This window comes from Carassius carassius, chromosome 35 (genome assembly GCF_963082965.1).
Source record: "Carassius carassius chromosome 35, fCarCar2.1, whole genome shotgun sequence".
NCBI lineage: Eukaryota > Metazoa > Chordata > Actinopteri > Cypriniformes > Cyprinidae > Carassius > Carassius carassius.
Genome location: NC_081789.1, coordinates 18,553,763 through 18,573,202, shown reverse-complemented (window position 1 = coordinate 18,573,202; position 19,440 = coordinate 18,553,763). Strand labels below are relative to the sequence as shown.

The 19,440-nt window shown below is 36.2% G+C and overlaps 1 pseudogene; it reads left to right on the top strand.

The window, feature by feature from the left end:
- Positions 1–1,148: 1,148 nt before the first annotated feature.
- LOC132115726 (GPI ethanolamine phosphate transferase 1-like) lies at positions 1,149–8,108 on the top strand (annotated as a pseudogene).
- The last annotated feature ends 11,332 nt before the right edge of the window (positions 8,109–19,440 follow it).

Genomic DNA, 19,440 nt, shown 5'->3' with positions numbered 1-19,440 from the left:
TCTGCTCATTAAGGTTTACCTTTATTCTTTGATTAATTGTTAATTATGTCTGTTTTTAAGTCATAGTTATTTTATTTATTTTTTGTTTCTTTATCGTTATGTTTACATTTTAAGTTTTTACGATTAAGTTTATTTTTTTTAATCTCTCGTTTGTTAAATTTGAACTACTCAGTTGATGCTCTTATTTGTACAGAATCATTTTTGTCTTTTGAATTAATTATTTATTTGTTTGTTCTTAATTTTAATCTAAATAAAGACGACCGTATAGACTACCATATAATGTACTATTTTTCAGACTACTATTTACTATTATGGGACAAAAAAATATGTAGATGTGAAGGAAAAGGCCAAAATTAGTATATCATTACAGCATATCAAAATGTAAAGTGCAATTTGGGTTTTTAATTCTATGCTACTGTAAAAATATGGAGACATTAGTGTTTTTCTATGACTTACATAAAAAAAAAATTCATGTCATAGTCGTGATATCACTGACATTATTTAAACTAATTACACTAAAAAAACACATTATTAAACTGATTTTTGTTTTTCTGAAGGAAAAACACTCACATGGAGTAAACTACATTTCCCGAAATGCATTGCACAATTTCCAGTTCAAAGGTTACCAATACAAGGAAGAGAATAAAGGTTCTAAGTTAATTTGCTTACAAACTATTTGTTTTGGTAGGTCAAAAGCCAAGTTTTTCGCCACACATATAACAGTACGCTAAAACAGATGAAAAGCCTGAGTGAAAGACGCGTTTTTTTTTTTAAACCTGTGTCTCGCGGACTCACGGTCACTCATACTTTGCGAGTGATTTGATTGACAGCATTGATGGACTGATACCCGTTTTTATACAGTCTATGACTGATATACATTTATTCACCTTAGATTAAAATTTAAGCGATTTTCAAGCGGTTTTTTATTCACTCATACAATTTTTTTTTAAATATTTGCAAATGTTACTTATGTGATGACTATGGATTTATAAGTCCTTTTGAATGTACAGTCATGTTAATATGTAATGTCTTTAAGGCAAAATTCAAAAGACTTTAAAATATAACCAAATGCATTTCAAATGTCCAGCATTTCTCTTGTCTTTCTTTCCTTTTTCTAAATCAGTGCCACTGGTCTGACAGCAGACACGATGAAGATGATGACATTCTTCATCGTGGGACTCATGTAGTCGTAGTCCTTCTTTCTCTCAATATTTGACATTTATTTCACATCTCCTCTCGTCCATGGAATGATACCACAGCGTATCCCTCTGGCCCCTCTGGCCAAGCACCTGGTGCTCTTTGTGGCAGATGGTCAAAGAGGTGAAAGTCTCTTTAAGCCAGATGACAATGGGACAGTCAGGGCGTGTGATTGAGGAGTGTGATTGAGGAGAGCGGCACATAGGGAGTGTCTCACACTCGAGTCCCTACAGAATCACACTCAGGTCACATGGCTCTAATAGCGGGTTTTTATGAGGATGTTCATGCTGTTGCCAAGGGTAAGCAGCAGTCGCATGTGTGTTTCTGTATAACCTTTAATTGCATCACTTATTTCCGTGTTTACAGGCTGGAAGGAAAATCCAGTGGAGTTAGATTCTGTTTTTAATGAAAGCAGGCATTCCTGGTGTTGGGGAAGTCCTGATATATTACCGATGTTTACTAAAGATATAACCACACACCTGTTAATAAACATTATACTGACATTATTTCGTAGCTTTACCAGCATGTGTGTTTTGAGCCACTGGAGACAATGTGTACACTCAAACTTGCCTCCACTGATGCTTCCAGACTTGATACATGGGGATTTAATGAAGTTAAGGTAGGATACTTTTATGAAGGGGCTTTTACGTAATTACTTTTGATGATCTAAACTTTAAAAAAAACACACAGCTGTTATGTCGGCAGTGATACATATTAAAGCATGGCCCAGCATTTAGAGGTCTGCTATTCGAAAAATCATAAAAACAAATTGTTTAAACTTAAACAGTACAACATGCTTTGTCTAAAATTATTTTAAATCAAATTTCTTAACAATTTCCTAAATCTTGGATTATATATTTTATATATAGAAATATTAGATTAAACATATCTTTTCTCTATTTTAATATATTTTAAAATATAATTTGTTGAATGCTCAGTAGCCATTACCCCAGTCTCCAGTGGCACACGATCCACATGTATCTTTTAGATTTGTAATTTTTTAATTTTGTATCAGTGCTATAGTTGTTGAATGTCACTTTTTTTGAGCATCCTTTGTTGAAAATAAAGTTCAAACGAACAGTATTTATTTCAAATATAAATATTTTTTAACATTATGTCTTCATTGTCATTTTAAACCAATTTAAAGCATCATTGCTAAAAATAATTAACTTGAATTTTTTTTTTCTTTTTATATCCTTAGTCTGAAACCTATATGAGGATACGATTGAACAGCATGGCTAAATTATCTTATTTCTTTTTTTTTTCCCATTATGAATTTTCTCAGTGGTGCCAAAAGTAATGAAACTCTACTAAATATGTTAAATGAAGAACAGAATGTGTTTTTCCTTCCTCTTGGAGATATACACCAATGGCATGCCTACCGACCAATGTCAAAGTAAAACACATCACCACATTAGACATTGTAATGTGTTTAACACCTTTTACCTTTTTTCTTTTTATTTTACTGTTTGTATAAGTGAAAGATAAATGGAATTTTATTATAGTATAGTGTGTTGAGATACCTTGAACTAAATGTTTTTATTTATATACTAAATGCATATATTCAGAACACCTTAAATGAGATTTACCACTAGGAGGCGCTACTGCCATCGTCAAATTCTCAAATGGAATATCTTCTTCATTTACAGGGAATATCTGGAGAACATTGGCCTGGTTGATGCTGGTGTCGCTGAAATTGTCACTATGATGGACGACTTTTATGGGCATAATAGAAAAACGGCTTATGTTTTTACGTCCGATCATGGCATGACAAATTGGGGTAAAACATCTCTGTCACCTTTATAAATTTAAAACTTAAGAAATCTGTGACAGGACACTTTGTTAAAAAGGTTAATAAATTACTTTTATCTCTCCAAACGAAGTCAGTCTTTTAAGAATTAAATAACATTCACTTGTTTTGTATTACGGTTCAAGTTAAAGTCAACATTACAAAATAACGTTTTGTGTAGAAGAATATGTAATTTGCAATGCAGTATATGTGTATATGTTTTATAGGATCTCACGGTGCGGGACATCCATCAGAAACGCTGACCCCACTGGTAGCTTGGGGCGCTGGGGTTCAGACAGCACAACGGGAGAGCTCTCACAAATATGATGATAATTATTTAAAAGGTTTGTTTAATGACTCTTGGATACTTCCAGGAGAGTGGATGTGAAAACGGGTGAGATTTTTTTGTTAATGAAATGTATATAAAAAATACAGGAACACAGCTGAGCTGAACTTTTTATGCTTTTGCAGGCTGATATTGTTCTGCTTATGTCATCAATTATAGGAGTTCCCTTTCCATTGAACTCTGTGGTGAGTTCAGTGCTTTCCCATCACTAGTTTATATCATAGAGCAGTGCACTTCTATATAGACATAGATGCACTTTTTATATTCTTTTATTTATGCATTTCTTGCATCATAGGGTGTGTTACCTCTGAATTACCGGAATAACAGCCAGCACTTTAAGGCTGAGAGCATATATGCAAATGCAATTCAGATCCTGGAACAGTTCAGGGTGAAGTACAGTACACTTTCGTCCATTCTGTCAGTTTTAATTATAAACAGCTATCTTGTGTTTATTAAATCAACAGATGAAAGTGGCACAGAAGAAAGAACCAACAATATATTTTCTGTTTACACCCTACCAGTGAGTAAAAGTCAATGCTTAAATGGATACTTCACCTAAAAATAAATATTCAGTCATCATTTGCTTACTCTCAAGTCTTTTCAAACCTGTATGACTTACTTCCCTTATGAAACAAAAATATATTGCAGTATATTGGAAAATATCATGTAATATATTAGGCATATATTCTTATATATATTTGTTTTTTCCAATATATTGCAATATATTGAAAGCGGCAATCATTTGTATATTTTGCAATATATTATGTAATATATGTATCATCAATATATTATTAAATGTATTCAAATATATAATATATTAGAAAATAAAAAGGGAAAATAATATATTACAATATATCACAATATATTTTAAGAAATATATTGGTAAATATATTTTCCTTTCGTAAGGGTTTCTTCCTTGGAACATAAAAGATTTTTTAATTTGCCAGCACAATTGATTGGTCAGTCTTCTAAAGGTGTTGGTATATAGCTGCTAAGGTCAGATCATATTGTGAGATATATTTTTTTTTTACATCTAGGCCTCTGACTGACTCTAAACAGATGGGTTTTGTGCATAATGCAAGAAATTTGATCCAGAAAGGACAGTTTGATGAAGCAGTGAGTGTTGATTGGTTGTTGTCATGTCCAAACTGACTTGATTATCTTTATCTTGTCTTGCCATATCTTTCTTTGTCTTCTTCTCCAGATCCATTATTGTGAAGATCTGATAGTCAAGGCCATGGAGGGCTTGTCGTATTATCACACATATGAGAGAGTCTTTCTTGGTTTCATTGTTTGACCTCTTATGTGGTTTTGCTCATCTTGAAGATGCATGCCAGCCTACACAAACCTCCAGCTAACATGCACATGGTAAGCGGGAGATGTCGTGGTCATGGTCATTGCATTGCCATTAATATTGAGGTTAGTAGTTTACAGTGTTGGGGAGTAACTAGTTACATGTAACGGCGTTACGTAATTTAATTACAAAATTAATGTAACTGTAATTAGTTACAGTTACTAAGAAAAAATGAGTAATTAAATTACAGTTACTTATGAAATTTTTAACGATTACAAAGGGGATTACATTTGAATATTTACACACATCCACATACAGATTTAACTGATTTCTTTCCCAAATTGCACTGACTTTTCTGAGACATACCGCCCTAATAATTTCCGGGATGCGGAAATACAGTCTGGTTCGTAGAATCCAGTCATAAAAACGGAATGCCTAACGCGGACGGAATATGCCACATTTTGGATGACTAAATCAAAAGTAGGTCAGTTCACTTGAATCAAAACATGACATCGACTAGTGTCTGTGAATATTAAGCCCCAAAAATGCAATATATGACCCGCACATTCTGCGTGTCTGTGGAAATCAGGCGCGGACTGGACACCGGGAGAACCGGGACAATTCCCGGATTTTGCCCGCTATTTTAATATCATTATTGTATAATTGCCTTCCGAATGTACTAAAGCGATCATTTGCGAATCCGCCGTTTGATAATTAAATCTCGAATAAATCAGGAAGTGTTAGTCATGACTCGCGCGCTCTCCGCGCCTCCGCCAAATGGTTTGGATCAGACTCAGAGTAATCAATGCGAGAGAGAGAGAGAGAGAGAGTGAGAGTGAGAGAGTGGACTGCTGGAGCAGAGAAGCAGAACTACTGTTCAGGGTTTCAGGTCAGTTTCATCTGTAAAGATGCTTTTTTTCTTTGTTTTTTAATTTAATTAATCAAGCAGCAGCACGTTGCTCATCAGTCATCACTCAAAATACTATAAAGGACATCATTATTATCAGTTGTAATGTTACAGTAGTAATTTAGCTGAAAACCAATCAGATTTTTTTTATAGGTTTAGGGGGAGCTACGGACAGACAACAACACAACCCTTGCGAAAATTAACGTTTTAATATATTTCTATAAATCCAGAGAAAAAAGTTAATATTGTTTAACTGTGGTAACCAAAAATTTAAAATGATTTTACAAATTGAGTTATTTAAAAATAAATACAAATCCATTTGCAAAAAACAAAACAAAAAAAAAAGGTTATTGTATATAGGCTAAAAAAAGCATGGTCAATTTTTGTAAGGAAAACATGACTCGTGTACAGTATTAGGATTTTTCTATAAAGATATTGTAGTATTGTAGAGTATTGTATTGTAAAGTATAGTTTTGTTCAATCTTGAGTATTAATGTCATGAGAGAGATGGATAACAGGGCAAAATAAAGAGACTGAAGAGAAAAATGGAAGTGAAGGTGCAGTTCAGGAGAGAACTTTTAATTATTTTGCATGTCCCCAAATTAAAGATTTAAACCTTTTTTATGTCAGGTCCATACAAAAAATAGTTTTGTCCGTGAATTTGTTTGTATGAGTTTGAATTTTCCAGTCTGAATTATTTTCCCAGTCCGCCCCTGCTGTAAATGAATGGCAAAGACATGGTTTCATTTACTACACATAGGCCTACTGAAGCTCGCAGTGTTTTCAACCTCTGCCGCCTCAATATAGGAGTACACGAGCACATAAACAATTTCTAGAACTGCTCTGTGTCACTTCATGTGCATTTTACTTATTTTGAGAAAACTATCATCATATCAGACAGCAGTTTAAAAAAAACACCAATGTTTCAGGAGTTTATTACACAGAATACGTCACATGCTTATTAGATAACTGTATTTGAGTTGATGTATATGCTTTTATTCATTATTCTTTAATTTTCACAAATTTAGAAAGTAATCAAAAAGTACTCAAAAGTAATTAGTTACATTACTTTAATAAAGTAATTGAAAAAGTTACACTACTATTACATTTTAAACAGGGTAACTTGTAATCTGTAACCTATTACATTTCCAAAGTAACCTTCCCAACACTGGTAGTTTATTGGTAAATAAAGGTAAAGTTTAAATATATGTCATTTCCTGTATGTGTTTGTATCTGTGGTTTTCGAGGTAACAGGAAGGAGTCTGGGACAGATGTTTCTGTGTATAGGTCTGCTTGTGGCTCTCTTTTTGTTGATCCAGGCCAGGCTTTGGACCTACTACATCTACTGCTTGCTCCCTGTCATGAGGGAGTAAGTTACTCAGCCCTGTTTTTTTATTAAAGTATTATTTTGAGATTTTGTATAGATTACATTTAACAGTTTTATTAAATGATTACTTAAATGTAACATTATAGGATTATTGAGCATGCACAATTAAAGGGATAGTCCACCTAAAAATCTTCCTCTCCAGGAAAGAATTAAAAATGTTTTTGATGAAATTGGAGAGCTTTCTGACCCTCCATAAACAACAAGGGTTGACAGATACCAGTAAGTTTAAATTTGTTATCCAAAAACTATTGTTATTCTGATATATTGTGAATGTGTAATGTTAATTAATAAATATAAATTAACTACACAGGCCCAATAATGTGCAAAATTATTCACATGACCAAAGACAAATAAGAAAATAGGTGCATTTCACAAAAATGCTCAGAAAATCTGTATTTATTAATCATATTCAAATGTATCAATATATTTTATGCCCAGTCTGTTTTTTCCTCCTCATTAGATTTTTGGAGATTGTGTGTTTTCTCTTTGTCACAGATTTGAAACTCTTGCCGGTCTGGTTCGAGCAATCCCCTCATTACCGCTCAGCAAATGCTTTGGGTATTTTTTACTGGAATTGAATTACTTGTAAGTGCTCGATTAGCTGTGTGCTAGACATGGGGAATGCTGTCGTCTGTGTTTGAGTGTTAGCGCTGTTTTTTACTCTTGTACTGTAATTAGATGTGTTAACTATTTCAGTTTTTTTCATTTCCTGTCTGCTGGTGTTTTTAGGTTGTGAGTTTTTTTCTGTCGGGCCATGTTGACCTTGGGGCTGCTTGTGCTGGCACTGTGGCCTGTGGTTTCTGGTCTTTACACAAAAGTAAGGTGACCTTCTAAAGGCCCGTTCTGATCTTGAGTTATAGAGGAGCATTTTTTAATACTTGTTTTTGTATTTTATACTGTAGTTCAGGTCACTGAGCTGGATTTTGAGCTGTCTGTTTCTGGCTGTGTTTCCTCTGTTGCCTGTGGTGGGACGAGAACCGGACGTTAACTATGTGTGAGCACTCTTTGTTCACTTAGTGATGCCAAAACCTGTCATACACAATCATTTGTGTTCATTTTCTTCATTTAAACTGTTAAACACATTCATAAATTCTGATTAGTGATGCTGAATGGCATCAGGAAGGTTTATCTTCTAAATTGAATGTGTTTTACAGTACAATTTGCGCTGACCCTCTTCAACCCCTGAGTGCCGACCCTCTTAAACTCGTCTTTATATCTCTTGACATCATGTAAGGTGCTCTCCTCCGACCCGAAGGGATCGTCAGCTGTTCATCTGCCAGGTCATTTTTGACTCTTTCTCTGTTTTTTTTTTCATTCTAGGACATTTTGGTGCAGACATTTGAGGTTGGATATTGGTTCTGAACAGCATTTTGTGTGAAATATTTCCTTGACACACCCCTGACATTTTCTTCAAACATATTTTAATATTTTTAACAGCACATTTGCATGTTCTGTGGTTTTGGTTAATGGTCACATGGCATGCAGCTTTAGTAAGGGTTTCCTTTTAAATGTTTTAAATGTTTGATTTACTTATTTTTATGATTTAATTTCTTAGTAGACTGCACTTTCCCCATGAACCCCCAAAGAGATCCACAAATTCCAGCTGGGAAGCCCTGTGTTTAAAAATAGTGATCCAGGGTACAGTTCTGTAAAGAGTAGGTCCAGGCGAGCTAGATAAATCCAGTATATGACATGAAAACCATTTAAATAAGGCAAATGATTCACTAAAGGAAAGAGAGAAAAACAGAACAAAAGTCAGGAAGAATAGAAGAGGCTATACATTAAATACAATTAGTTATGACCAAAATGCAAATTATGTATGGTAATAGGGTAATTTTTATAGGGTATAGTTTGTATTTTATAGTTTATATTGCTTTTCCTGTTTCTGATTATCTCTGAAATTGTATGATGTCTCTTGCAAAAGCAGCAGACGGTAACAAACAACATTCTGTCTGGGTTTAGCTAGTGAAACCAAATCTAAAAACTTTTTTTTGTACATAAGACACATTACTGTTACTCTACTGTTAACTATTTCAGAATATAATCATTTAAACATTTTAAATAGTAGATACAAAATCAAAAAAGATATGATCTCTAGTAGGCTATTCCTTCCACACTTGCATTTAGCCTAAATGTAGCCTAGCGTGAGATTGGAAATGTATTGTCTTACCCCAAAATACATTTTGAAATATATTTTGGTTACTGTTTTTATTTACAATTTTTTTTGTTATATTTTTGACAACTTTTTATTTATTTATCTACTTACTTATTTCCATCCATATGGGCTAAATCAGGATTACATCTAAATTGAACCTACTTTAAACTTCTCTGAGAATCTTATTTGTGTACATTTGTTTCCAGATGATGCAGGTGATGCTGTGTGACCAGCACACACCAGTCTGCAGCTGAAGCGAGGCTTGCCTCTCTCGTTAACCAGCGTGTTAGCTGGCTTACACTAGCTTTGCCATCTCCATTCCCACAATGCTCTGTTTCCATTATAGACTGTAAAGGGATAGTTTGCCCAAAAATTGCACTTCTGTCATTGTTTACTCATCCTCATGTCATTCCAAATCTGTATGATTTTCTGTCTTCTGTGGAACACTCAGGAAGATATTTGGAGGAATTTATTTTTTTTCCCATACAGCGAAAGTCAAAAGGGTCCAGTGCTGTTTTGGAAGTTGGAACCCCGAAATATTTTCTTTTGTGCAGAAAAAAAAAAGTCATAAAGATTTAAAAATGACATGAGGGTGACTAAATGGCGTGATGAACCCTTGATGCATGACTGCTTACCAGTGAATTGCACTTCTTCTTTTCTTTCGTCCTGTTCATACTTTAACCCATGTTCTCTCACACTCTGTTTTTTAGGTTCCTCATTTTTGGTACCGTTGTCGAGTTCCACCAGGCTCTTTCACCGACTTCTGAGTATCTTGATGTCCTTAGTGTCTGTCTACCTCCTCCTGAACACAGGGTAAAAGCCACTGACCATCAATCTAACGCCATCAAATCATTCATTTGTATGTGTCTGTGCTAAGACTAAAGGTAATTCAGCACGTTAGATTTAGTCAAATTCTTCTCTTGAGGTTGTTGTCTAAGGAAATGGAATTCAAAAGCAAACCACATAGTGCATACAGTAAGCAGTTAAGTTGCAGAAGTTTTTAGTTTAGCCACTGACTGGTTTGAGACAGTTTCAGTTATACAGAGAATAGTATTATGAATAATCTACCATTCAAAAGTTTGGGGCTGGTTATTTTTTAAGGAAGTTACCAAGGGCTAATTTTATTTGATCAAAAAAGCAGTAAATAGTTAATGATATGAAATATTATTATAGTTTAAAAAAACATATCTATTTGAATACATTTTTAAAATGTCATGTATTCCTGTGATGGCAAAGCTGAATTTTAAGCATTCATTTTGTCTTCTGGTAAATCTGATTTGGTGCTCAATAAACATTTCTTCTTATTATCAATGTTAAAAACAGTTATGCTCCTTAATATTTTTTTTTGGAAACCATGATTAAAAATGTTCAGGTTACTTTGGCTACATTTACACTGCAGGTCTTGATGCCCAAATCCGATTTTCTGACTATATCCGATTTTTTTGACAACCCGCTTACATCATCTTTCAAAAGTGACCCGTATCCGATTTTTGCATTTACACTATACACTGCTGAAACTACCAAACGTAGACGTTCTGACCCGGAAAAGGAAGTAAAACAGCATGAAATACAATGGATGCAGATGCAAATAAAATTATACAGTGTTTTGCTTTCCACAATATTTTGAAAAGTCAACAAAAACCATCAGCAAAACATTGGTCTCGTATGGCGGAGAAAAAAAGGAGAGCCCTTTATTTCTGTAACAACCCTGCATTTTTGCATGCACTGTCTCTTCGCCCAAAAACTTAAAAGACATGAAACCTCCGCATTGCTCCACTGTGTGTATCCTTCTGCCTCCATCGCGCCTATAATAAGTCATGTGATCTCAGTTGGTGGTGTCCACCTGAGTTGACGTCACTTTTTTAATGACTTACGACTCGCATTTACTGGGGAATATCCGATTTGTCTGCTTACATGGCACATGCAAATGCACGTATCAGATTCATATCCGATTTATATGAATGAGGCCTGAATCCGATCTGAGAAAATCGGAATCCATGCAGTTTTTTCCTGCTTACACGTTCACCGGTCATATCCGATCTGTGCCACATGAAAGGAAAAAATAGGATTTGGGTCACTTGAACCATGCAGTGTAAATGGGGCCTTTGATGAATAGAAAGTTACAAAAAACAGCATTACTTTGAACCCTGAACTTTTGAACCGTAGTCTGCATTATAAAGATATTAAACAAATTACATGATGTTCTAATTAATAAATCAAATGAATTTCAGTTTATAATTTATTCTAAATTTGAATATAATTTATTTGAAACTAATATTTTACAATGAAAGCCCTTATCTAATAGCTGTTTGGTTTGTAAAATTGTAAAGGTAAGAGGCTCTTTTTCCTCCAGTGCTGTCATGGCTCATGTTTGCATGTATCAGCATTGAGCAGGAAGCCATGAACACACATGGGAGTTCAAATCAGACTGAGGTACCGTACCGTCCCCTCCTCCTCTAGGCCTTCATGCTTTTCTTCAGCCTCTAAAATATTCTCAAAATGTGGTTGAAGCTTATTGCATTGTGTAAAGTTTAGGTATCACGGTACGAGTAGACAGACCACTGATTGTACCGTTTCCTGTTTTCCCAGCTCTCCAGCATTGATTTTGGTGAAAACATTGACATTACTAAGATCAGGCAGCTGAGGCTGTATGTCATTGGGAGATCTTACTTCTTTGCATCCTTTTGGTCTACAAACTATTATTTGTGTCTTTTGATTATCTATAATAGGTGTTTTTCCATATAATTGCATTCTTCGGCAGCATTAAAAATGGCCTCTATTAATAGATAAGCTGGTCATTTTAAAGGAAAACAGTGCCATAAAGTAAACTTCAATTAATTATCTTCCCTCACAGTTTTGATCTAGCCTCAGTTTATTGCTTTTTGACCATCTTCAATTCTTTCATCATGGGCGGCCTGCTGATGTGGCCGTATAGCACTTCCTCATCATAAAGTTTCAGATTGACCCTTTTTTTCTTAAATTAGTGCCACATGCACCACAGCTATTTGTGCTATTATGCTTTGTTAACTATTGCATCCTCTTGTAGGTATTAATTTTATTTGTAATTGTGATGTGCACTTTCGAAAGCATTCAAGTGCCAACTCAGCTCTCATCTTATCAGAATAAATAAAACAGCAGGAAACCAACAGGTCTTTCTTTTTTTGCCCACAGTGTTTGCAGACTGACCACTTCTTCAAGCATTTGCTATATTTGTGGCCTTCAAAGACACTTCCTTGTTCTTCCGACAACTGGGCTTTAGTATCTAGTGTGTTTGATTAAAAAACAAAAACCTACAAAGTCCAACAAGGATATGTTCTGTATGTTTTGTATATAACTTTATGGTATTATTTTGCTTAAGTTAACATAAAATCTGCATTTATTTTATAGCCTTTTCCTCTTTGTGCTTGTCATCTCAGACTCGATGGTACTGGTAAGCTTAGCATATAGAACATGACAAATAATGGCAAAATTAAATTGCATAAAAGTTGCATTTTTATTAATCAACTTAACTTATCTCTCTTATTTTTTTCACCAGCACATATTTTACTTTAGTGAAGGCTTATGGAAGCTGGCTTGACATAGGCACTAGGTGTGTTAACTGTATTGTACTTTGTTTTAGCTTGCATTCTTTGGGGAAACACAAGCTCAGTTTGATTTGCATCTGTCATAAATTAGTGTTATAAATTAATGTGAGATGACTTGATGTGTTATGTTGGATTGCTTCAATTATGGACTTTGAGACTTGGTACATTGAAGTACTGTGTCAGAATATTTACAGATGTTGTCTTGATATCTTACTCTTCCTCATTTGAAGTTTACAAGGTGCCAAGACAAGCTTTCAGTAGCACAGTAATATGACTGATGTCCAGCGTGGGGTCTTCCTGTTTATGGGTATTTCTTAACATCATTGTTACTTAAAACGTATGACTGCATCTTACGATATGAAGACTTTGCATCGTATAACTAATATAAAAACAGTGATCTGCTGTTAATACATTACAGTGGACTTACAGATATATTAGAGCTGGGATTTAAAGGGGAATAACAATTCCATAAGGCTAATTTTGATTAAAGAGAAAGGACTTGATTATGTCTCTGTACATGTACTGTATGATTTATGCCAAAGGTGAGGATTGTTACTAAGTTACAAGATGCCATTATGGTAAATGTGTAGTTTTATAACTCTGTATTTTGAAATTATTTATTTAAAATAAACCTTCACAGGTATAAATGACATTTTTAAAATGTATTAAAAAAGTTATTTTGTAATAATATTTGAGTTATCAATAATATTTCCCAATATTACGGTTTGAAAAATGCAGCCTTGATGAGCATAAGAAAGTTCTTTCACTTTAGTTTTACTCGCATCATCAATGTCCATTAAAAACTTCTGCACATCCCCCTCTGCAGCTTTGACAAGATCACGGGGAAAACCAAAAACCACAGACCCTGTCAGCTTAAGACTAGACACTATATTGAGCACTATCATTTAAGACCCGGACACACCAAGCCAACTTCAAAGAACTAGCGGCGAAGAAAGCCGACGGTGTTGTCGCCTTGAGTCGGAAGCGTCGGACCAGACCGGCTGAAACAGACCGCACAGACTACAGCGGCGGCAAATTAACACGTGCGTTCTGCGCATGCGTGAGAGGAACAAGTTGTTCATAGTAGAAGCTATTAATATTCATTCAACAGTGGCGAAGCGTCCGGGCATGGAGGGCATGCAGGTGCAGTTTGGGGGCCCGCCGAGCCCAGGGAAACTTTTTGTTGAAGCGGGGAATGAATAGAACCCAGCCCGTGTCTTTTTTTCTCTCTCTTCACCCTATACACAGCTGCTGTTGCAGCCATAACAATATTTCAGTTTAGCTTTTAATGGCAAAGTGATCATATTTATTTTCATTTATTTATTAAAATAATTTAGAAATATGTTTGAAACATATGTTTGTTAAAATCAAGTGTTCAAAAGGTGTTTAAAAAATAATAATATCGAAAACAAAAACTCATTCATAATGTAATTCGTAAAGAGGCATTTCTCTCTAAAGGCGTCCAATTAAAGATGGCATGTCAGGATCGTCAAATTCATCTTTGTTAAACTGACTCAGAAAACACTTTTATTCTATATATTTTATCATAAAATTGAAAGTATAGGCACTTTGTAGTAACAAAGCACAAAGCTGCGATTATGGGGTGGCTTGCGTGCTACAAATTATGAATAGCCTAGACTTGAAAACGTTAAATATTATTTCCAAGCATTTATACCAGAAATAAAACAGCTTGTCAAGCATGATCCATGTAACTTTATTTAGGCTACTTCACTAAATTCACTAATAGACAAACCAGCGCTTGCTTACCATTTTAAAATTCAGTAGCTTTAATAACTTTAATTAGGCTATAATTTTAAGCAGCTCATTTTATGAAAACATTCGCTTATTAGAATGATTTAGAAAGATCACGTAATATTTAAACAGTCTTCTGTCTGTACTACCTTCATTCACATGCTAGTTTTCATCACTTTTGCTTTAATTATCGGCACTGACTCGTTTCGAAAAACTGAACATCCATTCAGAGCTCTCACTCTTGGCGACATCCCCGACGCCAATTCAACTGCCGACGAGTGGAACACACCAAACAAATTATCGGCTTGGTGTGTGCCGGATTTAAAGGTGCCATCTGTCATATCTGGCAAAAAAATCAAGTCATACTCCACATTCCATACCAGATGGGGGCAGTATGCCTCAATAAAGTGAATTGGTCTACTCTAGAGTAACAAACGAGAAAGGCAGTCTCTATGCTCCGCCCCTACCTTAAGAGGACGTTTTGCCTCCAGAGGAACGTTGGGTGATGTCAAGTGATTTTGAAACATGATATCTTTAAGCTACTCCCCTTCACCTTTACCAGTGAATATGTTCATATTCGTTTTGTTCATATTACATTGAGCTGTATATACACATTATTTGAATTAAATTAATTTGACAGACAGCATTCTGTCAACATCATTGGTCAACATCAGACAGCTGATGTTGACCAAGCTAGCGCCAACCAACGTAACCAGAGCTGCCAACTCTCAAGCATTCACCGTGAGACACACGCAATTGACTCTTTTCACACGCTTTCATGCAACACATCAATTTTCTCACGTACAGAAAAACCACGAAGCAAAGAGGACACGGAGACCAATTCAATTCAATTCAATTCAATTCAAGTTTATTTGTATAGCGCTTTTTACAATACAAATCGTTACAAAGCAACTTTACAGAAAATTATGTTTCTACAATATTTAGTAGTAGCTAGTAGTTTGTGCACGTTTGACAGGATTTTAGAAAAATAAAAATAATAATAATAATACAAGACGTAGTCAGCTAGATGATGAACTATCAATATTATTAATTAATAGTAATTATAGGATGCAGTCACACATGTAGCAATAATTGTTAGTTCTGTTTGTTGATTCAAGGTTAGCATCATCTGGGGTCCTCTGAGGGTCAGCATCATCTCTTCTCAGGTGTTCTGGATCCAGACTGGAGCTTGTGTAAATCCTAGTTACCTAACTAGCAAAACATAGAAACAAAATAGAGACATTATTAGCATAGCTGCTGATCCAACAAAGTAAAATTAGTTTAACCCAAGCTAAAGAATAAAAATGCAGATGCAACTACACTCACAATTTAAGAGATACATTATTCGAATGCTTGGCGAAAGAGATGCGTTTTTAATCTAGATTTAAACAGAGAGAGTGTGTCTAAACCCCGAACATTATCAGGAAGGCTATTCCAGAGTTTGGGAGCCAAATGTGAAAAAGCTCTACCTCCTTTAGTGGACTTTGCTATCCTAGGAACTACCAAAAGTCCAGCGTTTTGTGACCTTAGGGTGCGTGATGGGTTGTAGCGTGGTAGAAGGCTAGTTAGGTACGCAGGAGCTAAACCATTTAGGGCCTTATAGGTAAGTAATGATAATTTGTAACTGATACGGAACTTAATAGGTAGCCAGTGCAGAGACTGTAAAATTGGGGTAATATGATCATATTTTCTTGACCTGGTAAGGACTCTAGCTGCTGCATTTTGGACTACCTGTAGCTTGTTTATTGACGAAGCAGGACAACCACCTAGAAGTCCATTACAATAGTCCAGTCTAGAGGTCATGAAAGCATGAACTAGCTTTTCTGCATCAGAAACAGATAACATGTTTCGTAGCTTGGCAATGTTTCTAAGATGGAAGAATGCGGTTTTTGTAACATTGGAAATATGATTTTCAAAAGACAAATTGCTGTCCAATATAACACCCAGATTTCTGACTGTAGAGGAAGTAACAGTACATCCGTCTAGTTGCAGATTGTAATCTACAAGATTCTGTGTGGTGTTTTTTGGTCCAATAATTAATATCTCTGTCTTATCCGAATTTAATTGGAGAAAATTATTTGTCATCCAATCTTTTACATTTTTAACACACTCTGTTAGCTTAGATAATTGGGAAGTTTCATCTGGTCTTGTTGAGATATATAGCTGAGTATCATCAGCATAACAGTGGAAGCTAATTCCGTATTTTCTAATAATATTACCAAGGGGCAACATGTATATTGAAAATAGAAGGGGACCTAGGACGGATCCTTGTGGCACTCCATATTTTACTGATGATAAATGAGATGACACCCCATTTAAGTAAACAAAATGGTAGCGATCGGACAGGTAGGATCTAAACCATCTTAGAGCCTGCCCTTGAATACCTGTATAGTTTAGTAATCGATCTATGAGTATGTCATGATCTATGGTGTCGAACGCAGCACTAAGATCAAGTAAGACTAGAAATGAGATGCAGCCTTGATCTGACGCAAGAAGCAAGTCATTTGTAATTTTAACAAGTGCAGTTTCTGTGCTATGGTGGGGCCTAAAACCTGACTGAAATTCTTCATACAGATCATTTTTATGCAGGAAGGTGCTCAATTGAGCAGACACAACTTTTTCTAAAATTTTAGACATAAATGGAAGATTTGAAATAGGCCTATAATTTGCCAGTACACTAGGATCTAGTTTTGGTTTCTTAATAAGAGGCTTGATAACCGCCAGCTTGAATGGTTTTGGGACGTGACCTAAAGATAACGACGAGTTAATGATATTGAGAAGCGGTTCTTCGGCTACAGGTAACAGCTCTTTTAGTAATTTAGTGGGTACAGGATCTAATAAACATGTTGTTGGTTTAGATACAGTGATAAGTTTATTTAGCTCTTCCTGTCCTATATTTGTAAAGCACTGCAGTTTATCTTTGGGTGCGATGGATGAAACTGAAGTGTTAGACGCTGTAGAATCTACATTCGCTATTGTATTTCTAATGTTATCTATTTTATCAGTGAAGAAATTCATAAAGTCATTACTATTTAACGTTGGTGGAATATTTGAATCAGGTGGCGTCTGGTAATTTGTTAATTTAGCCACTGTGCTAAATAAAAACCTTGGATTGTTTTGGTTATTTTCAATGAGTTTGTGGATATGCTCTGCCCTAGCAGTTTTTAGAGCCTGTCTATACCTGGACATACTGTTTTTAGTGTATGATTAAAACGATGAGTGGGCCCGGTGACATTTTGCTTGACTCCAAAGGAGTTTATTAGGTCAGTAAACGCAAGTCCTAATGTATCATTTGCATTATCAACGTGAATATTAAAATCTCCCATGATTAGCGCCTTATCAACTGTAACTAGAAGGTCTGAGAGGAAATCTGCAAATTCTTTTAGGAATTCTGTATACGGCCCTGGTGGTCTATACACAGTAGCCAGAGCAAGAGATACATTAGATTTCTTTTGCATGTCTGACAGTGTAACATTTAGCAGAAGTATTTCAAAAGAGTTAAACCTGTATCCTGTTTTCTGGGTAACATTGAGAATATCACTATATATTGTTGCAACACCTCCTCCACGACCAGTCTGACGGGGCTCATGCTTATAACAGTAGTTTGGTGGAGTAGACTCATTTAGACCAAAATAATCATTTGGTTTTAGCCAGGTTTCAGTCAAGTAGAGTACATCAAAACTATTTTCTGTGATCATTTCATTTACAATAACTGCTTTGGGTGTGAGTGATCTAATATTTATGAGCCCAAACTTTAAAAATTGTTTTTGTTCATTTACTTTACATTTTTCTGGTTTAATTACGATAAGATTTTTTCTAGATCCTACATTATATTTTGACCTCACTATTCGGGGAACAGACACAGTCTTAATAGTTTTTACAGCACAAGTACTTTTATCATTTAAGCGGGTGGAACAAAAGTCATCATAATTGTTATTAGAGAATTGTCTTACTAGTCACATGGAGCGAAGTGTCCTGGAGATGTTGTCAGAGAGCAACTCCGCTCCGATTCTGCTGGGGTGTAATCCATCAGCGCGAAACAGCCTAGGACGCTCCCAGAAAAGATTCCAGTTATTAACAAATAGCAGTTTCTGTTCTTTACACCATGACAACAACCATTCATTTAAAGCAAAAAGTCTACTGAACCTTTCGTGTCCTCGTCGATACGTGGGCAGTGGTCCAGACACGACGATCGTCGCAGCGGGTGTCATGCTGCGAACCGTCTCGATCAGGCTGCTGAAGTCCCTCTTCAGCGTCTCCGTCTGCCGCAGCGTGGTGTCGTTAACCCCGGCGTGAAGCACGACCGCTCTGGGGCTCTCGTCGACCTTCAGGATCGCGGGTATCTGCGCAGAAACATCGAGAACACGAGCACCAGGCAAACAATGAGTGTGCACTTTACCTTCGGCTAACGTAGCACTTACGTGTCGGACGATGGAGTCTCCGATGATCACAGCGTCGCGTCCTGTCTCGCAGAGGGGAGCGAAGCGGTTCCGGATGGAGATGTCGAAGGCAGGAGGGGGAGAAGTCGTCGCCCGGGACCCGGCTCGCGTCCTCCGCTGTGGATGCACCCAGGGTCCGTGGTGTCCCGGCGTCGCAGTGAAGGACATCTGGGAAGATCGCGTCCTGGGTGCACCGGGCCTGTGCAGAGAAACACACGGAGTAGACGTGGTGGGACTGTTAGCAGATCGCTGTATACTTACCCCGGACTTGTGAGTGTCAGCCCGGGATGATTCCAACGCGGCTCTCCGCTCTCTCAGCTGGGCCTGCCTCACCTCCAGGTCGCGAATCTGCTTTCCCACGGCCTCGAGCTCGAGCTGCACAGAGTGGAGACATTCATCCGCCATTAAAGCAAGTAACAGTGAGTACAGCAGTGGTAATGTGTGTGAATAGAGTATTAGCAATGTTAGCGCAGTTAGCTGCAACCACGCCGCTGATGCTAATGGGCTAAAAGAAGACCAACAGACTAGACAGAGCAGGTTACTTATGATATAAAAAATGGGTATGTTATAGCTAGCTAATTATCAAACGC